Consider the following 23,112-nt stretch of genomic DNA (forward strand, 5'->3'; position numbering starts at 1 on the left):
GGTGATATACATGTATGCATAACAAGATGGTGCTTATATATACACAAACCAAAAGTTTAGTATATAATTTTAGTGGGAATAAACATTTGTTTTTCTTTTTTTTGCATAACATGTTAAATTTTATATATAAAAAATATTAATTAAAAAAATAGACTGATAAATATTTTATAGAAAAGATTTTTAAGTTTTCAAAATTATATTATATAATAGTATAGGTCAAATCAAAATTTAAATTTATAATAAAATAACTTTTTTTTTGTAGTTTAGTCCTATTTCATCAAAATAAATTTATTCTATAAGTTTATATATTTTTTATGACAAAATAATAGATTTAATTTTAACACATTCAATGAGCGACATGTATTCTGCCAAATCACTGAAATATATTTAAATTAGTTTAATGGCAAGTATCATTGATGTTTTTTCCATTGGATGACAATGTAAAAATATTTATAATGTTTTTGGATGTTTAGCAAACAATTTTATATATTTTTTCAAATAATATCTTCAGATTAGTTCTACATCAATAATTTTACATATTCATTTATAATTATTTGGCATTTGATTAGATTCAATTGAAGAATTATGGAAAAAGAGGTTATTGGGCTTGATGTGGTTTTAGTAAAGAGGGGGTGCTATGTTAGTAGGCCTTTTACTAAATTAAATCTATTTTCATAAAAATAAGGAATTGAGGAAAAAAGGAAAATAGATGTGAAAGAGGAGCAGAAGAGTAGAAGTGCTGATACGTGAAAGAGGAACAGAAGAGGAAGAGGGCTAATCAAGATCCTTGGCTAAGGTAAGGGGGACTCTTCTAGTTAACATCTTTTATCATATTATAGATGATAGGACTGATTTAGATGCCTTGTTTGTGTCAATTGGTTATATGCTAGATTGGGGGTTTTGGGGTGATTTTGAGGGGAATTGTATGATGTGATGAATTGTATGATTATATGATTGTTGTGACGGTTAAATGATCCTCTTTGTGTGTTATATTTGTGTTATAACATGTATGTGGCTGATATGGTGGTATTTGAGGTTCATGATATAACTCGATTTGGGTTTTGAGGATTTTGGGATAAATCTCGTAATGCTGTCAGTTGCGATGAGAACTCTGACTTTTGCCAGTTCGCGCCGCGAAGGTAGATGCGCGCCGCGAAGGCGTAGTTATTTTCTCGTTCCGCGCCACGAACCTTTGTTTGCACCGCGAAGGCGTGATTTCTATTCGTTACGCGCTGCGTACTCTGTGTGGCGCCGCGTGCTGTAGCGATAATTGTTTTCTTTGAAAATTGTAAAAATGTGTAACTTTCAAACCGTAAGTCAGTTTTAGACGCCGTTTTGGACGTTGTTCCTTAAATTTAATGCTCTACTATATGAAATAAATAAAACAACAATTACTTGATTTTATTTTGAAAAGTATCATTTTCCCCAAATGTGGTTTATTCTTGTTTTGTATGGTTGATGAGGTGCAATGATTGTTGTATGCATAGTTGAATATGTGCAATGATGTGTGTTGTGATAATGTGGTTGCTTCTGCTTGTTATGCAAATGGATATTTTTCATGGTAAAATATGGTTATCATGTGTTTTGATGAATGATGATGTAAATGTACTGTTGTTGTTGGGTTGACTTATTGGACTTGGTACACGATTGTGAGAGGTGCTATTGTTGTTGCACTGTGTGGTGGTTTATGCATACAGGCACATTAATGAATGATTTACCTGTCATGATGTTGTGGTTGTAATTGGTTTTTGTTATACATATATTGTTGGTATAAAATATGTATTTTATTATGGTTGAGAAATATCATTAACTGTGTGTGGCTATTTATTTTGTGGTGGTTGATGATTATGACATTTGGTTGTTTACTGTTGATGATGAGCATGTTATGGTTGATACATGCATTTCATAATCATCATGTGGCTGATCCTTGACGATGGTGGATCAGTGGTAGCTAATTCCCATTGTGTGGAATTAGTGAGTGGGTGTTGCCGTATCCTTGACGATGGTGGATCGGTGAGATGAGTTATCCCAGATTTTGGTACCACATGCATAAAGTTGCATTTGCATTAGGCTAATTGTGTTATTATAACATGAATGGAAGATTGTCCAATGTTATAATATATGATGATTGTGTAATGATTATGATTTGTTTGGATGAATTATGGTGTTGTCTCTTGGTAATGTATTCTAATTGTTGTTGTGTGTTGATGAGTACTTCCTGACAATCTGAATATAATGAAATTGGATGGATAATGTGACTATGATGTGTTATTGTTTATGATTCGATAACATTTGTTAATTGTGAATGAGACTCACCCTTACTGTTGATATTTTCAGATTGAGGATAACGGCTTTTGGCTCGGTGAGGATTAGCTCATGAGTCAGTTCGTTTAGTATAGCGTCGGTGTCATGCTCTAATATTGTAACACTTGGGGAACGCTAGTTTAGAGTTGATGATGATACTCTATTTTGTTGTTATTGGAGTAATTTTGTGAGATATTGCATAGATGATGTTATGCTTATCCGTTGATTAATGTTCCGCTGTGTAGAAACATGATTTTGTTAAATGGATGATTTTCCCCTAAGTGAAGCATGACAATTGATTTATGATAATTTGTTTTAAATTGAATTGTGGCACCCTTGTTTTCATGTTTTACTCTGAATTATTTTATTAATTTCCGCGGGGTTTAGAAGGGTGTTACAGTAATTATTAATATACTTTTTTTTTGTTTTTTACTTTTTATATTATCACAATTGTAGTATATTAGTTATAATTTAAGTGATTACTAAAATGAATTTTATAAAATAATTTTTTATTTTTTGAATTAAAATAAAAAGAATGAAGAGTTTTATTCTTTTTTTTTTTAATTTATAAGTGAATAAGAATAGGAGTATGTATAATATTATTATTGTGAGTTTTTTTTTTAATTTATAATTCAAATTGGTAATTAGTGTATTTAGTGTTTTTTTTTCAAAGTTAATATGAAAATGACATGTCAGCATTTGATTACTACGAAGATGACACGTCAACATTGGGTTAAGATTGTGTTCAAGGTTGTCATCATGACAACCTTGAATTTATATTAAGTAGTTTTCAAATATCTCTCTCACATTTCTTTTTCCCACACTTTTCATTTTCATTTTCTTTTTTTCTCTATTTATTTATTAACACTAAAAACATTAATAATCTACTTTTTTAATTTTAATAAAATTAAAAATTTATTTATCTCACAGGTCTCTATTAACACAATATCTATTTTATTTTAATTAATCATTGTCTTAGTTTGAAAGACAAAATCCTTATTTTTAAATATTAATTTTTTTCCATTTCATAATTTTTTTAATAATGATTTAATACAATAAACTTTATATGATTATTGTTCATTTTACAATTAAGTAAATCATTTCAAATTTTACATTTATTATAAATACATTTTATATAGCATAGAATAATTTTTTTATCCCACAAATTTTTATTCCTAATTTTTTAATCAATAATTTGCCTTGATTTGAAAGACAAAATCCTTATTTTAAAATATCAATTTTTATTTGTATTTCTTCATCTCAGGAGTCATTTTTTGCAGTATTATTATTATTATTATTATTATTATTATTATTATTATTATTATTATTATTATTATTATTATTATTATTAGGTTAAATGTAGTGCATTGACAATGTAAAATGATTTTACATTGTCATCCAATTGAGATTCATCAATCATCCATGTCTTATAACGTTTTTTAAAATAGTAATATGACTTGACACTTACCATGGTCGTGATTGGTTGACAATGTAAAATTATTTTACACTATCAGTGTATATCCTTTTTTCTCTATTATTATTATTATTATTATTATTATTATTATTATTATTATTATTTTCTTATAAGAGGGAGACTTCTAGATCTTTTTTGCATGATAATTATTTTTTATTTTATAATTAAATAACTCATTTAAAATTTATATTTGTATATAATTAAATTTTATATTGTATAAAATAAAATTTTTATTTTACGGGTCACTATCAGTACATTATTTATTTATTTATGTGAATATCAGTTGTCATACTTATCGCCCTTAATATTGAATGGTGAAGGTGAACCATTTCCAAACTAATAGTTGATTTTTTTTAATATTATTATATTTGTTTTATATTATAAATTGTTTTAGATTTTTCATAAATAAAATAAATAAATTTAATTAAAATATACTGATGGTATAAATAAATTTTACACTATCAAATAATCACAACGTAAATTAATTTGAAATGTTTTTATTTCTTTCAAAATAATACAATTGAATATTTATGAAGCATTTATAGTATAAATTTTTTTACATTAATAGTACATATCAATTAAACTCTTAAAAATTATTTTATTTTATATTAAAAATTATGAATAATTTTATAAAATTATTATTTATTTAATAATATTAAAAAATAAATTGAAAGAACAAAGAGTAATAAATACTTAATAATATAATGTAAAAAATAATATTAATAACTTATTAATATTGTAAAACCACATATAATTTAATATAAAAAAATTTCAAAGTAACTTATGACAAAAAAAATGTGCTATTTTTGTTTATAATTTAACATGTGATTTCCAAAAAAATTACAGAGAGGTTCCGTTATGATAAAAAAAATTGTTTTTAAATTTGAATTCGGTTTAACCGTTCTTCTTTAGTTAAAATTAATAACCATGTCACTTAGTTCATTTTTTTAATGTATAGTCTGTAAAAAACCTTAAATAAAATAAATAAATAAATAAATGGAGAACAAAAATTACCTTGTCATAAAATGAAAAAGAAAAAGGTAAATTCCATATAGAGTCATTTTTATTGAATGGAATATTATAACAAATTAGATAACATCATTCTAGCTTAATAGAGAATTGGTGTCAATGATGAGTTCATTATTCTGAGGAGGACAAGCTTTACAAATGCATTGACCCTTAACGCAGCAATTAGGATTTCCTTGACAGAATTTTGAGCAATCAATCATGCAAGGGACATCAAGGTGACCTCTCGCATCAACTGATGCTGGTTTACCTGTTATCACAAAGTAATTAAATGAACTTAATCATCGAATAAAGAACAAATTATACATTCGATAAATAAAAGAATAACACATAGAAAGTAAGAGGAGACCTAACCAGCTATACAAATCAAAAGGATCATAAAAAATACTAAGCCAGAGCTCTTTGTCATAATGTCGTTTTTAAACACAGACACTATGTTGTTAAGGGGTGATATACATGTATGCATAACAAGATGGTGCTTATATATACACAAACCAAAAGTGTAGTATATAATTTTAGTGGGAGTAAACATTTGTTTTTCTTTTTTTTTTTTTTTTGCATAACATGTTAAATTTTATATATAAAAAATATTAATTAGAAAAATGGACTGATAAATAATTTATAGAAAAGATTTTTAAATTTTCAAAATTATATTATATAATAGTATAGGTCAAATCAAAATTAATATGAATAAGTTAAATTTATAAATAAAATAACTTTTTTTAGTAGTTTAGTCCAATTTCATCAAAATAAATTTATTCTATAATTTTTATATATTTTTTATGAAGAAATAAGGGATTTATTTTTAACACATCCAATGAACGACATGTATTCTACCAAATCACTGAAATATATTTAAATTAGTTTAGTGACAAGCATCATTGATGTTTTTTTATTGGATGACAATGTAAAAATATTTATAATGTTAGTGTATGTTCATTAAACAATTTTATATATTTTTTAAATAATATCTTTAGATTAGTTCTACTTGAATAATTTTACATATTCATTTTTATGAATTCAAGTGTGAGTGATTAAGTTTCACATCGACTAAAAATGGTGAGAATGTTGAGTTTATAAGAGAAATGACCCACAAATGGTGATTAATCCTAGTACAAAATTTGAAGTGACAAGGTTCGGTGAGAAGGGTAATTTCTAATTAAAAGGAAAGTTAAGAACTATAGGCTCAACAAAATCTATAGAAGACACCATGTGAGATGATATTGAACGACGTGTAGGATGTAACATCCCGATTTTATTAGTTATTTATTTAATTAGCCTTATTTGGTGTTTTGATAATTGTTTGTTTTATTTGATTAGTGTTTGGCGTGATAATTATTTAAATGTGTGTTTTTATGTTAATTTTAGTTAATTTAGTAATTGGTAGAATATAGTAAATTAGCTAATGGGCCTAATTGAGTTAGAAAGAATAGTTAGGTGGGTTGAGTTCAATACCACAATTAGAGCTAATAGAGGATTTTGTGAGATAACCTAACTAGAAGAAAAGAGAGAAAGATAGAAAGAAGAGAAAAGAGGCTAAGAGAAGAACAAAGAGGATAGGATTGTAGATTTTACCAAGAGGGTTGATTGAATTAAGAGGTAAGGATTAGAATCCAAGTTAATATAGGTTACATGATTGGGTAATGTGTTGTTTATGTAATCTCTTCATCTTTCAATTTCATGAAATCTAGAAATGTTAGGGTTTATGCTACTTTCTATGTAATTGTGAGTTTTAACATGATTTTGATGATGAATGTTCTAGCTTGATGAATGTTCTAGCTTGTATTTATGTTTCTTTACATGATTCTATGAGTGGGTCTGATTATATCATATGAATTGATATTATATATTGATTTTTCACGAAACCCTAGTTTATGAATAGATTCCATGAAAATTCATAACTCACATGCCATTGGTGATTATATTGAGTTATATGTGATATATACATGATATAAGTATGAAATTCGTGTTTAATTTTGGACTGGAAACAATTTTGGATTGAAAATTGGGAGAAATGGGTTGCTGTCATCGCAGAGAAAATTTTGCAGAAAACGCAGAGGGCGCGTCGCGCGGTATAGCGCGCTGATTGAATCTGCACAGACCTTTTGGCAAAACGTAGCGTGCGTCGCGAGCTATGAGGGCGCGTAGCGCCGGACGTTCTGACTTAGCGCGCGTAGCGAGCTTCTGGGCATGTAGCGAGGCCTGTAGCTTGGAAATGAATATTTTTGTTTCTTGCTCTGGCTTTATGAAATTGCATGCTATTGATTTATGATTAAATAATATGAGTTTTAATTAATTGTTTGGCATGATTATGAGTAGTATATGGATGAATTTCTAAGAGAATCTTAATACTTGAATATATGTATATTATTATGTGAATTGAGGAAGGTTGGCAAAATACATGTTGTGCTCTGCTTAAGTACATGTGATTGATTGCGTGTGATATTGGATGCAATGTTTGAAATTGAAATCATGTTATGTATGTAGTGCAATGTTGTGAGAAGATGTGATTGTGTAGTTTAAGAGATAGAGGGATCGTCTTAAATGCACGAGTCTTGTTTTGTTGCACACGTACACGAGCATGAGTCTTTGAAAGTGGCAATGTTATGTAATCTCGCGAAGGTTATTTACTTTTACCAAATCTAACGCCAAATGGGATTTGAAATCATAACGCTGAATGGAGCTTTAAGGTGGTTATCTAGTCTCTAGAGAATGACAATCGGCTTACCGGATATGATAACGGGGGGATCCACATGCATATTGCATAGAGTCGCACTTGAGTCACACGTGTCAGTGTGAATTGTGTTTTGTGTGAATATGTGGTATGGTTTGTGTGGAATGATTATTTGTTAATTGACGCATATATGTGGAAATTTGTGAATTGATAATTGTATACTTGATGATATTTCATTATTGGATTACAATTGTTGAGTGGGTAATTGAATATGATTACTTGTGTGATGGAGTTTGTTTGGTTGATTCTAAACATGTTAACCCTGATATATGGATATGAAAGCATGTTTGAAGAAGAGTGGTGAATTGTGAAATATATGCTTGTTTATGTTTTGCATTTCCCATTATTATGTTTTCTATAATAATTTGAATTCTCACCCTTCTGTTTGAATGTTACCCTTTGTTGGTAACGTGCAGGTTCAGACAAGTAGTAGATTGTTTGAGGATTAGCTGAAAAGCTTCCGAGTTTGTTGTTTAATTAGGTAGCGAGTCATATGCTCTGATCATGTAACACTTGGGGGGTTTCTTTAGACTTATGCTCATATTTGGAGATTGCTATTTTCTATGTTTTGATTGATATTTTGGATATGTTGTTTAAAGGCTATGTAGCCAAGATGGTGAATTTCAAATAGCATGTTTGGAGATGTTAATTGAACTTGGTAGATGAATATAGTATGGGATATATTCATTGAAACTTTTGATAGCAATCCTATTGTTTTCCGCAAGCGTTTATGCATAATGTATGAAAGTATGAGATTTTAAATTTGTGTTACAATATGATTAGTGCATATTATGAATGTTGTATGTTGGTTTTGGATTTTCATTGCAGTGAAAATTAACATGTGACGCCCTTTTTCCTTTATGCATGATTACTCTATGAATGTTATGTTATAATTTGGGGTTAGAAAATGGGTGTTACATAGAATGCCAATTGGGTAGAGATGGAGGAGAAGGTTGCGATATTGATTCGCTTATGTGTTTCAGACAAGGTGATGTACCATATCATGGACCTATCATCGTCGAAGGTAGTTTGGGGAAATCGGAGAGTTAGTATATGTCAAAGATGCTTATGAATGAATCATTCCCAAAAGTAGCGACTATACAGTCAAAAGATGCGGAAAGGATCTGATTTGCATTCTATGTCAATATATTCAAAAATATGATCACTTATATCAGGTGAGACATAGAGTGAAGATTGATGACAAAGATAAGACAATTATCTTGACGTGCTCGTTACTAAGTTCTTATGACCATTTGGTAACTACTCTTACCCATGGGAATGACATTATCAATCTTAATGTGATTATTGCTACACTTTTTATCATTCTTAAAGGGGACAAAGTATAGAGGAATTTTAAGAAGAGGTATAAATCCAAGAATATGAAAAGATAGCTTAATGTTATAGTTGCAAATAGAATGCGCATTGGAAGAAGGATTGTTAAAACACAAAGCAGGGCTCATCCATTTCTACAAATATGGTTCAAACTGATGGTAGTGAAGCATATATACTATGTGTTTCATTAAATAAGTTCACAAATGTGTGGATTTTTGATCCCACACTACTACAAATAACATATTTTATGACAACGAATTTATCTCACCTAACAAAAATTGAGGTGTAATTCCTGCATGCGCCATTTTTTTCTCTAAAAAAATATGATATATTCCATCGGTTGTAGTAGATAATCAAGGGTAAAACTAATTAAGGGTACATACTTTGAATCTCAGTAACTGTGATTTATGTTTTTATTTCATTAAAAGTGGCACCTTCATTCATATTTTATTTTTAATCAAAAAATAATCCATTTTTCACTTCGGTTAGGCTTTCCAACCGAGATTACTCTTATATATATATATATATATCTTGTAGCTTTCAATTTCAATTTCCTACAACAATACACTAAATCAACATACATAGAACTCAAACGAATAACCCTAAATAACAAAAGGCATAAACACATATCATTCTCCAACTCGTAAAAAAGAAAGGAAATACGAAGATGATATGTGTTTAGGACTCTCGTTCGATACTTACCTGAATGAAAAATCAAAATAAATTAGTTACTTCTTCTTCACATATTTAATACGTCAAACATCACTTACAAAGATGATATGTTGTTGTTGAGACCCTAAATCCTAAAGGTTTATTCTTGTTGTTGTTTTTGTTTTTTAAACTGATATTGAATGTTATATGTTGTTTTTTTAGATAAATTTGTTATAGGTTTATTGTTGATGTTGATGTAGTTTTGTTGAGAGATTGTTATTTTTTAGTTGTTGTTTAACATTGTTATTAGATTGAGATTGAATGTTAATGTTGATGTTGTCATTGTTATTTATTGGGGTGTTTAAGTTTTTATGTTGTTATTGTTGTTCTTATCTAACTTTTGTTATTGAGTTTGAGATTGTGATTGAGGTGTTTAGTTGTTTTAATAGGAAATATTTTGAAAGCTATATGTTTTTTTATTGAAGAGAGGGCTAAAAGCCTGGGAAAAACAAACTACAAGCAAACAACTCTAGGAGTACTAATACTATTCTCATCCACTCAAAGAACATGCTCGAAAGCCTTTGGCCACTCAACAAATAATCTACATTTCTCCTTCAAAGAGAAACTGTACTTAGCTAATGTGTCGGCCAACTGATATGCTTCTTTGTGAACATACGTGATTTCCACCTCCTAATCCATCTCCCACAAACTAATGATCTTAGACACCACATTGTTCTCATTGCGATGTGTAATCTGCTTCCCCTTTACGTCTTGTACCACAACCATTGAATCTACCCGAATTTCAACCTTAAAACCTCATATTCCTAGCCAGCTTCAGTCCTTCGTAGTTATTGTTATTATTGGGTTTGAGATTGAAATTATGGTTTTTTATTATTTGTGTAGCTCTCATCAAAAGGACATTAGAGTGACAGAAAATACATTTGAGTTCATTATATGTAATGTCAAATGTTTGTTTCACTAACCCCTCTTTGAACATATAACATATTAAATTAATTTTGAAAATAATAGTATGGAAAATCATGTTGTATTTGTAAAACATCTTGCACTAATTATTTTTTTGAGCATTTTGTAACTCTTCATTCATCTCATATTTTTAATGGTTAAAATCTCTCTCAATGCTTCTAGTTTTTGTTCAACTTTATTCTATACTTGTTCATTTTGCAAAGCATCAAATTTTATGCTTTGAAGAATGAATTAATAGAGAAAGAAGTGTTGAATGAAGAACTTGAAATATCGAACGAGATTCTAACCATTAAATAATGAGAGATGAATGATGAGTTACAGGATGCTAAAAAATTATTGATTAGTGGAAGTTTTTCTTTAAATATAATATAATTATTCATATAATTATTTTGTAAACCAATTTGAAAAGTTATATGTTTAATTTGGGTTTGGTGAAATAAGCAATCCACATTAGATGTAATCAACTCAATTGTGTTTTACCCGTCAGTTAAGTAACAAAACCAAGGTGAAGGCTGTTTTCGCCAATTTAAAATTCCAAAAGTTATCAATGGGGATCGATTCCATGACCATAACAACTATATCGCTGGTGGAATTCTAACCAAGAGGTAAAATGGCACACTTTTAATGTCTTCCTTTGTTGCCTCACATATGAAATCGAGGTAACACATCATATCCAACCGAAATTAAAGGTGTTTTTCGTAGTTGTGCCAGTTGTTCTTACCACACACGAAGCTGCATCGAGAATGGTTCACAACAAGTTTGATAATTTAGGATTTGGTTATCTGGGTGATAATAAAGCATATAATTTCATTGGATCCGTAACCGTCATAGCCGACCAGACTTTCGGCCACCGAGGTGAAGGAGGGAAAACCCCTCCAAGTTGAGGGTCTAAGAAAGTAGAGGTGATTACCCAACTAGAGAAAGCAGATCCGGCCTAATCGATTATACACCAACCTCACTGTTATAGCTGCTTGTATACCTACTGACTTCCCATGTCGACTTAAGTATTTTTGGTGTGTACACACACACAGATATATATATATATATATATATATATATATATATATATATATATATATATATATATATATATATATATATATATATATATATATATATATATATATATATATATATATATATATATATATATATATATAGGGCATATCATATGAGAATGTCTTCTTTATATGAGAATGTGAGAATGAATCTGAATCATTAGATTTTAAAATAAATTGTGGAGATTATGTGTGAATCTTTTTTTATCTCTCCCAAATATTTTATTTTAATAATGGAGGAGAGATAAAAAAAGATTCACACATAATCTCCACCATTTATTTTAAAATCTAATGGTTCAGATTCATTCTTACATTCTAATGGTTCAGATTCATTCTCCACCATTTCATGCATTTTTAACGCCTCAAGCGTCTTTTTGAATTATTTTACTGTCTTCGGAAAAAAATTGATTCTACAGGTAGACCAGTAAAAAAGGATTCGACACTGTGCAAAAATTAGAAAGCAAAATATTTCGAGTTTTGATTTTTAATTGTCTGCTTTATGAATCTACGTTTCACGTAGATCATGTTTGTGCGCTCGCTTTATTTTTCGGTGCAGTTTGAAGTCACTTTTTTTATCGTCAGTGTCTGTTTAATCGGGTATTTTAATATTCAATTTTGATCATTTGCGGTCTTTTTTATTAATCTTTGTTGCATGTAGTTTATTTTAATATATTCATTTTCTTTTTTCCGATTAATTAGAAGTCTGTTTTTTATCGTTTTTCGGTATTTCTGGTACCATTTTTTATTCAGAAAAAATAAAATTAAAAATATTTTTTCTTGATTTTATTTTATTCTTTTAGTTTGTATTATTTTTATCATTTATACTAACTTTTTTATTATTATTAGCTGTATTTGTCATTATAGAAGAGATGTTGTTTTATGTCTAACTTTGAGGCCATTTTCCATGGAGCTCCTTTGAGAATTTGAGAAAAAACTAAACACCAAAGTTGTTGAGGATTTTTAGGACTTTCTAAAAAGTACAAGAACTCCTCCATATCATTTGTGAGCTAGGAGATATGAATTTATGAAGATGGAACCATGAAGTTGTTTTTCCATGATCAACCAAGTTGCAAACTCAAACCATTTCTCTACAAATCTTTTTTGTAGCCTATATTGCTTCGAAATATCTCCATAGTTTAATCTTTAAACCATTAATTGAAGCGTTATCCAAGTGGTTAAGTGTTTGTACATTAAATCATTTCATTTTTTGCACTAAAGGCATCGTTGTCATTTTGGAAAAGTCACTTTAATCACAAAACTTTATGCATTGAGTCCATGCTTGGTTGCTTCTAACTTTGAAAAATAAAAACACCAACAAGCAACCATCTAATAGTATAGGAGTCACCCTATTGTTCTTGATTAAAGCTTGCCAAAGTTCATGGGAACCATAACTTCCACTTTTCTTCACAAAAAGCAACCTAACACCATTTGGATTTGGTACACTTTTTTATTATATTTTTCCCTCCGCAAACCACAAATCTTCCCTATAAATAGAGCCATTTGCTGAATGAATATCCAAAATTTTATGGAATAATCATCAACTATGGATAGAAAGTATCTTGCACATGAATGTGAAGGACATAATTGAGTGTGTTTTACTCATTTTTTAGTTTTTATTTGTGCGAGGCTTAATTCTTGTTGATGTCCTAATTGTCCTTTAAACCAAAAATATATATGGTTGATGTATTTTGTTTTATTTTCTTATGTAGCAAGGTATCAATGAAGATGTTGAAAATGACGATATCAATGATGAAACTAAAGAGGACGACATAGATAATGAAATTCAAGAGGACGATGTAGATGATGGATTTCAAGAGGAAGTTGTAGGTGACGAATTTCAAGAGGACGACATAGATTTAGATGATAAATCTCAAGAGGACAATACAGATGATGAATTTCAAGAGGACGACGTAGATGCAGAATTTCTGGAGGACAACATATGTGATGAATTTCAAAAGGATGATGGGGATGATGAATTCCAAGAAGAAAAATTTGAATGAAATGGATGATGTATTTTTTATTTGCTTGTAGTTGAAAGCATTAAACTTGAACTTGTTTTTTGTTATTTTGCTGAACTATGTTTTTTGTTATTTTGCTAGGGTCATACTTCAAAGTATTAAACTTAATATTATAAGTATGATTATGTTAGACATTTTATGTATTGGCTACTATCTTGAATTAATGTTTGAACTAGATTTATTATAATACAACTTTTGTGGATGTATGGTTAAATTTGATCTTGTTAAGTTATTATCGACATTTTTTATTGAAACCAGTCATTATCGACTATATTATTTAGAAAATAATCACAAAATTGTATACTTTATGGGGACAATGTAAAAGAATAGCCTATAAGCTATGGCTACCCTTTAAAAACGTTCCTCCTTATTCAGATTTAAGGGAACAATTATTAATTGTAGCCGCATCTGGCAACACTTAAAAAACGTCGCCTAATAGGCCACCAATAATCGTCCCCTATTCTTTTGGTTTAGACAATACTTTTAGAAAATAGGCAACGCTCGCACAGGAGACGTCTAAAAAACGTCTCATTTTCTTTTAGGCAACGTTATCCAAAGTTCTGGCAACATTTTTCAATTGTTGCTGGAGAGCCTAAATGTTGTAGTGACATCTTGCAGGCTCCCAAATATTAGCATGAATATAATCAGTGGGTCCATATATTCTTTGTTTCCCTTTGTTAAACTTCACCTTACAGATTTAACAAATACACAAGGTTCGCAAAACTCCAGCTTTTCGACCTTGTCACCACATAGCAGGTTTTGTTTCGATAATTCGACCAGGCCTCTTTAATTGACATGGCCAAGTCTATTTTTCAATAACTTAGTCTTCGACACATATTTTATGGATGCTACATCTACTGAACCACTTATAACCTCAACCTCAAGGGTATACAGGCATTTCCTTTTGATGCCGCTCAAGACTTCCTTCGACCTTTTCACTACCCTTAGGATACCTTGCTCTCCTTTGAAAACATATAATTTCTTTTCGAGTTCACCAAGAGAAATAAAATTTCTCTTCAGATCAGGTACATATTTAACGCTAGTCAATAGCTTTATTGACTCATCATGGGACTTGAATCTTATAGATCCAATTCCTGTAATTTTACAGGCTTTATTATTTCCCAACAACACTGATCCACCATCTTGATCACAAAATTCCTCAAACTTGCATATATATAAAAATGTTAAATGAATTCCACGTAGACTGTTTTATTATTATTTAATTATAGAAATGTTAAATGATTGAATTTTTAAAAAATGTTGCTAAGGGGTATCGAACCCCCACCCTTCTGGTCATTGAATTGGCAACATTCCACTCAGCCATTTCATATTTTTGTTTAACAATTGCATTGGATATCTATATATTACATAAACATGTTATTTATTGTAATATTTATAATATTTCAATTACACTATTAATTATATTATTTATTTAATTATATTATTTATGTAACATATTATATATACATAAACATAAACATATTATTTATTTTATTTATTATAATATTTCAATTACACGTTAATTAAATAGTTTAAATATTTATTTAACATAAACATAAATATTTTTAAAAAGGAATATATCTTTAGATATAAATAAATTGATTTAAAAATTGATTTTTAAAATATATAAAGAATATGAAATATTCTATTTTTAATACGAAAATATTTCAAATGTAAAAAATAATTTTTTGATACGATCAACAATTAAAAATACATATTAGAAAGAATGGGCACAGGATCGCGCGGGAAAAAGGGACGTGGAAGGCCACCAAAAGTGGCGCCACCGCCACCGGAATCCCAACCTCCACCACCGTCTCCGGTGAAGGCTTCTGTGTCAAAGGCAGCGACTACTACCGATCAACTTGAAGGAAGGATTGAGGATGAGGATCTGAGTGAGAAGGAAGAAACAGAGGAAACCCTAAAAGTTCGAAAGGTTGCCATCAACGCTCAAGAAGATCCGAAAAAGGGCGAAGAACGCAAACTGTGGGTGGATGTGGTAGCGGAAAATCGCAATCCAGCGAAAGGTTTGTCTATGCAATTCGTTGCTCCGTCTGTGGTTAATGGAGGAATTGAGATTGAAATTGAAGATGAAGACATTGCAACTGAGGTGAAGTTTTGGGAATCGACTCTGGTATTGTATGCGATGGGGGAAGACATGAGTATGAACATGGTGAAAAATTTCATGGAGAAGACATGGAATTTTGTGAAGCTCCCTGCGTTATACTACCACGATGAAGGGTATTTCTTGATCCGATTCCAATCGCATGAGGACATGGATGCCGTCTTAATGCAAGGGCCTTACACCATGCGAAATATCCCTCTGATGTTAAGGGAATGGAGGCCATATTTTCGACCTAAAGAGAGATATGCAGAGAACTCTCCCTCTGTGGGTGAAACTCCCAAAACTGCCACTGCACCTATGGGGAGCAAAGAGTTTAAGCAAAATTGGTAGTGCCATTGGAGTCCCTTTAGTAACTGATGAATGCACAGCAAGCAAATTGAGGGTTTCATATGCTCGCTTACTTATTGAGGTGGACATCACTAAAGAGGTGGTCAAAGAGATATCAATCAAGGATTGTGAAGGTAGGAAGCTGATGCAGTCTGTGGAGTATGAGTGGAAACCTCTTTTCTGTGAAAGATGTCAAAGAGTAGGGCACAAATGCAATGACAAAGTAAAGAAGCAATGGAAGCCTAAAGAAAAGCCACCAGATCCTGTGATAACCAGTCCAGTGAAGGGTACAACAATAGCAACTGAGCAGGTTCCACAAGAAACTGAAAAGAATGATGAGCCATGGACAAAAGCTAAATCTGCTAATAAAGACAAAGGTAAAAGAATTCTGACTGGTACTCAAAGTTTAAATTGTGCAAATGGTTTTGAAGCACTAGGGGTTTTGAATGACCTTATAGTGACCCTTGATAGAGGGCCATGTTAGCCTCTTGGAATGTGAGGGGACTAAATAAATCAGGCAAGATTAAAGAGATTTGTTCCCGTCTCAATGTTTTAAAGCCTGATGTTATGATCCTTATTGAAACTAGAGTCAAAGTTACTAAAGCAAAACAGATTAGAGATAAGCTGAATCTGTATGAACACTATATTGATAACTACAACAACCATGATAATGGCCGGATCTGGATCACTTGGAATGATAACAATACTGATGTGAAATTGATTAAGAGGTCTGATCAATTCATACATTGTGGCATTCATGACCTGCAAGGGAGATTAAAGTTCTGGCTCACTGCCATCTATGGCAAGAATACTTTAGAGCAGAGGAAGAAGTTATGGAAAGACATTGATAATCTGAAACCTAATGGACAGGACCCCTGGTGCTTAATGGGGGATTTTAACAATGTCATGAGGGCTCAGGATAGAATTGGAGGGAGACTGGTTGCTGAATCTGAGTACACTGATCTACATGATATGATGGCTCATAATGGTTTAGCTGAGATGGATAGTTGTGGTGAGTATTTTACATGGTGCAACAGACACATTGATGATACTATTCACTCTCGTATCGATAGGTTGCTTGGGAATGTGGAATGGTTCAAAAACTACAGTGTGTCATACCCCAAAATTTGCCCGATCAGATCTATATCTTTTATTTCATCAAGGGTCAAAATTAAGAGTCATGGGGTTTGACACTCCTATTGTCAAACCCACCCTCTTATAAAATACTCTGACTTAAAATGAGGTGAAATTAACAGGTATCTTGGGTCCAAACGTTTGGCCCATCTATCTTATTTTTTGGGGTTTGTAATCATCATAATTTATTTTTATATTTGCTCATTTTATTCAATTTACCATTTAATTTTTATCATTTATTATTAGAATTATTATTTTTGTAATTTTTTTACTAACTATTATACTAACTATTATACTATTAGGAGTATTATTATTATATTAGTGTTAATTACTATTAGTTATTATTATAAAAAAAATAAAAAAAATAAAAAACCAAAAACAAGAGTTTGTTCACGATTCATGGAAGGATGGAATTAGAACCAAATTGGAAAACTTAGATGTGGATTTTCAATCAAAATCTCAATCTTGGATTGAATGAATTTTGGACTCAAAGGATAACCTAATTATTCTGTTATATATGGGAGAGAAGTCCTAATGATGAGGGGGTCTTTTTGGCCGAAAAAAGACATGGTGCGGAGCTCTAAAAAATCGTAAACTCAATGGCCATGGCAGACGATTATTGAAGCGAATTCGAGCCATTCCAAGGATTAAATCATCTTCCTCGATCCTTCCTAAGGCTAACCCGATCGACAGAGGCGACCAAAGCATGCGAAATTGTCTCCATACACTCACGGTTTAGGCATTTTGTTTTAATCCCGATTTCATATATTTAGGCAATTTAAATTGTGTTTGATTATATATGCTGGATCTTGAAGAAGTTTAGAAGCTTTTTGTGCCATCTAATTTGAGTTTGGGTGCAGATATAGTGTTCTGCCATTGTTAGGTTATGGAAATTTTGGATTGGGGGCACTGAGGTTTAGAAGAAATTAGCCCAAATTAACGATTCTATTGAATTCGGGGAATGATTTGCGGTTGAACCACGCCCTTTAATTTGATTTTAGTGTTGATTTGTTTGGATTTTGAGATCTGCAGGTTTAGGACCACACACAAAAAAACGTGGCCATAAGTTTTGTTTTCCAGAAAAGCTGAAACGAAGGAGAAGCTGCCCTGCGCGCGTCTGGTTTTTTTTAATGTCAATTCATGGTTTTTTTTATATAATAGAATGGGATTATGGTTCTAACAACAAATGGCTGCAGCGCCCTTGGTTTGAATGGAGTCTTGGAACCGAAGGGACCTGGGTTCGATCCCACTGTCCCGTATATATTTTCCTTATTTTCTTTGGTACAGCATGCTTACGGATCCGGTGTTGCGCTCTCATACATACTCACGGTGCGCCTCCGCTAAGCACCCTTGGATCTCCCCTCAATATAGATCTCACGCACAGGATGGAAGGATGCATACCATAAGCATTCAGCCTAGCCACACCTAATAAAAGCCTGGTTCTTTTTTCTAATTTTTTTTATTTTTTTATTATTATTCATATGATTACATAATTCATCTTATTATTATTAAATTTATGTATATATATAATTTAATTTTTGTCTAGTTATTAGATTAATAATATGATTAAATTAGGATTAGGATTGTAGTTAGGGGTTTAGAATTATTTAGTTAATTATCTCGACTATTCGATTTAATTGTTCTAATTAATTTTAATTAATTGTAAATCACAAAAACCCTATAAAAGTTTATAATATTAGGGTTCGCCCCATTCCCATTGGCCACTTGGCCGAAGTCTTTGGATTTAATTTGTTACTCGTTCCGACTAAACCTATTGGTCGCGATGATTAACAATCGATTAATTTAATTAATCAAATCCAACAATAAAAACAATCAATTCTAATTTTCCCTTCGGATAAATGGCGAATGAATATCTATTTCATCCCGCCTTTGAATTAGTCGACTCTCTATGTCGTACTGATCAAATATCTGAATAAAATAATAAAACATTAATCCTTTAATTAATTCTCTCCTCGACCCGACTAAAGCTATTGGTCGTATTAGACGAGAGATAAAAAAATATATAATTTAAAACACATTCAATTTGCTGCCCGCGACGATCAATCTATCGATCTGAGTAACCAGCAATGCCCATTAATCTGTTAGCTATACTGATCAAATCTATTGATCACCGCATCTAACAGTGCCATATTAAAGCAGGGTTGTACGCCCAAAACCACATCTAAAACACTAAACCACGATACTACGGATTTACATCCTTTCAAACACTGCGATGTTCACAACTACGATAAGGTAATTCAAAATACCTTCGAATTTCGCACTTCAAAACAACTTCAAACACCTCCATAATCAATTCAAAGGCGTACAATCCTGTGCCCGAACTACGTTGACTCTGATTCTCCCTAAGGAGATACGTAGGCACTTGGATAACCAAGGCGAGTCCCCCTCCCTAAAATCTCAATTTTTCCCCTATTCAATTCCTTAGCTATTAACCTTAACTTTTAGCCATAAAACTTGACCCTTAGATTCAAAGCCAATAGGAAAGGGTTGAGGGTGCCTAACACCTTCCCTCGACCTGATTATAATAACTTACCCTGAATCTCATAACTGCGTAGGGTTTCCTATTCGCCCTTCAGAATAGGTGGCGACTCTTAGTCTTAATTTTTAGGGCAGGTTGCTACAGCTGGCGACTCTGCCGGGGACAGTGATAACAAAACTGTAAATTATTATGCTCCTTTAGGTTTTGGCAAGGTTTAGGTTTTGGCGAATCATTTAGGTTTTTGGCGAATTTTTAGGGTTTGGCTAATTTGCCAGGATTAGGGTTTATGGTTTTTTTATAAATATTTAAATTGTATTTATTTATTTATCTGCAATTTTATTTATTCACTACGATTTATTTATTTACCGCAATTCAATTAAATATTTATTTATTTGAATGTGTTGTTTTATCGCTTTCTGGGATATATAAATTGCGTTAAACCTAAGCGTGGGGATTATAATAATGACCAGAGGGGAAATACATCGCCTACGAGTCTTATTATAATTCCACTCAGAGTGGGTTGAATATCCGGAAAGGTCTGATACGAGGCTTGACCTTGTTGAGGGCTGGACTTGGTATTTGGCTGATCTCTCTGGGAACCAACCCCTAAAATTCGAACCTCATGGATTAATGAGTTGTTCCAAAATCCAAAGAGACAAAAAGTCTCGGCGGCTACGAACGATCCCATGAGACCTTCTAGAACATTCCTATGGGAAGGGTAGGCACCCTAAGCCGTTACGTCGAACCTATGAACCTAGGGCTTATGTGCTTACGTGCTTATTATATATGCAATTTATATACTGCGGATGCCTTGCATTTTAATTTTTGCAGGTACTCCTACGCGTTCCCTGGCCTGCAGGGACCCCATTTCTAAGACCATGTCCTTACTACGAAGGACATCTATATTTATGCACGTTGATTTGCCTCCCGATGGCCATGAGACTTAGTGACTGTCATGAACAGTCACTCCGCGCCCGCATCTACGCACTCCCTAACATATGGGGCGTTTCCTTTTATATATTTGTATTTTACAACTGCGTGTCCTTCCCACGAAGGACATCTTCGTTTACGCACGTCGATTGGCCTCTTGATGGCCATGCGATTCAGTGACTACTTTGAACAGTCACCATGTGCTTACATCTACGCGTATCCCCTAGCCTGTAGGGATTCTACTTCTAAAAAAAATCAAATCCCTCATACGGGGGACGACTTCATTAGCATGCGTTCGATTGGCCTCTCGATGGCTATGAGATCTAATGACTGTCCTGAACGGTCACTCCATGTTTGTTTTCCGCGCACCCTCTAACTTGTAGGGTTTGGATCCCCATCTATACATTTTTCATCCCTAGCCTGTAGGGATTTCACTTCATCCAATATCGTCCTTATATAGGTTGTGTTCCGCATGGAGAACCTTCCCACGAGGGACAACTTCATTGGTACACGTTGATTGGCCTCTCGATGGCCATGAGATTTGGTGACTGTCTTGAACGGTCACCAGCCGCTACCTTCTGCATACTCCCTCATCTAAGGGATTTCTATTGGCGTGTCATAACATCTAATTCGCAAGAATTTCGCTATGGTCCAATGACACCCCTAAATCCGCATAGGTTATCCTAAGGATTATATCTGTCGCACGTCTGCATGGAATTACATACAAGGGGTTATAATACAAAAAAAAAAGGAGTCTCCCGTATACGCATGCATTTGCATTTTCATGCATTCATACATTTACATTTGCATCTTCGCCCGCACCCACACTTACCACGCTAGCCAGTTTCCCGAAATTCTCGAAGAAAATCAAAGGATTATAGACTATGGAGAAAGGAGGATCAATTATTGGGAGTGAGCCCGGTCCTACTAAGGAAAGAGAGGATGCCTTTCACCATGCCAGCCACGTGTCCATGCCTTTCCGTAACGGGTTGTCATCGAGCAAGGATTAGTTCAACAAAGAAGTTCCCTCATAGATACACTCAAGATGTATCTAGTCGTAAAGGGGTTCATCTTAGAACATACCAAACTTACAAGGACGCTCTACGATAACCTAGGGGCAAGGGTCAGTCCAACTGGGGCAATACCCTGAACAAAGATGCATGACTATGATGGAGGGAATGCGACATATGTTGACTCCCCACCAAGGGGCAAAAGGGTCATAGGCTATCTTTATCAATCTACAAACTCTGAGGGTTACAAATGGTGTGATACTATCCGTAGGAAAAGCAAAAGAGGTTCAGTAAAAGGAAACTCATGAAGTTCCGATACGAAGAAAACCCACCGCTTACAACTTATTCCCGACAGGTTTGACGTGCCCAAGGAAAATTTGAGGTTGCCCTCACTTCTACAAGTCTAAAAAGCTAAGGAGTAAAACAAGATAAATAGATCTACAAAGGAGATTGTCCCTAGGATCAATAGGTTTTGCCATGCTCAGGATTTCAACCCCTACGAATCGCTAAGTGTTTCTCAGGATAAAAATTGTACCTTCGGATTAGCAATTCTAGTGGGATGACCATGCAGGTTTTGGAGTCAATTCATTCGCTCACTACTACACATTTCTATTCTATTTTCAATTTCAGATTTAGGATTATTAACAAACTTGAGAGAGAATGACGAATACAAATAACTAAGTCCAGCTAAACATGTGCTTTCAAGGTAAAACCGAGCCGAGGATGTACAGGCATTGTTTCAATTCCCAAACAGTGGAGATATAAGGATGTTAATCCATCGTTACCCCCTCGAGCCAGGAGTTGGAGTTTGTTTCTACTTTTCAAATAAACCTTGATTTTAACTAGGGGCAGGGTAGATTTCAATTAATTCAATGGTGTATTTTGGTTGTCAAGAGAATCTGTCAATCCAAGCAGGGATTCAAGCAAGGAGCAAAGCAAAGGTTCAAGCACATCTTCTTCCTCGTGTTCATCCAAGAATGAGGAAGTAATGGAGATGACATTCACAACAATCTTCTTCCTCATTACATCATTCAAGATCGAGGAAGTATCAAAGGTGAAGCTTACAAATCAAAGTCAACATGGCAGTCACAACATTCAATATCCAAGGATCAAATCGCAAAAGGAGCCTTCAAAAGAAAAACGCCCGCTAAGTCAAAACAGAAAATTCCATGAAAAGAAAACAAAATGACTTAGGCAAAAATTAGGGCATCCCGATGAATCAAATCCAAAAGAATAGGTTCATGCAAAATAAGGGGTAAAAACAAAACAAAGGAGAAATACAAAGGATAATCTTGTGACTGCTAAACCATCAAAGCTTCACATCAATGCTTGGATCTTCACTAAAAGCTTCTGCTCAACTGAACTGATTTTCTTACAAACAAAGCACATCCATTGGATTAGGTGAATTTTTAGGATCTGGAGAACATCAAGGAGAAAGGGGTGGGACAAAAAAATTTTTTGAGCCTTATATCCATTGTTTCTTAAAACATGAACCAGGCCAAGTTACA

The 23,112-nt window shown here is 32.6% G+C and overlaps 1 long non-coding RNA gene across 1 annotated transcript; it reads right to left on the reverse strand.

Moving 5' to 3' along the window:
- Positions 1 to 4,819: 4,819 nt before the first annotated feature.
- LOC131646626 (uncharacterized) lies at positions 4,820 to 5,277 on the reverse strand. The gene is made up of 2 exons (XR_009297540.1): positions 5,159 to 5,277; positions 4,820 to 5,054 (listed from the first exon to the last, which is right to left on the reverse strand). It is a non-coding gene; the product is annotated as an uncharacterized LOC131646626 (long non-coding RNA).
- Between the last annotated feature and the right edge of the window lie 17,835 nt (positions 5,278 to 23,112).

This window comes from Vicia villosa, linkage group LG2 (genome assembly GCF_029867415.1).
Source record: "Vicia villosa cultivar HV-30 ecotype Madison, WI linkage group LG2, Vvil1.0, whole genome shotgun sequence".
NCBI classification, from domain to species: Eukaryota; Viridiplantae; Streptophyta; class Magnoliopsida; order Fabales; family Fabaceae; genus Vicia; species Vicia villosa.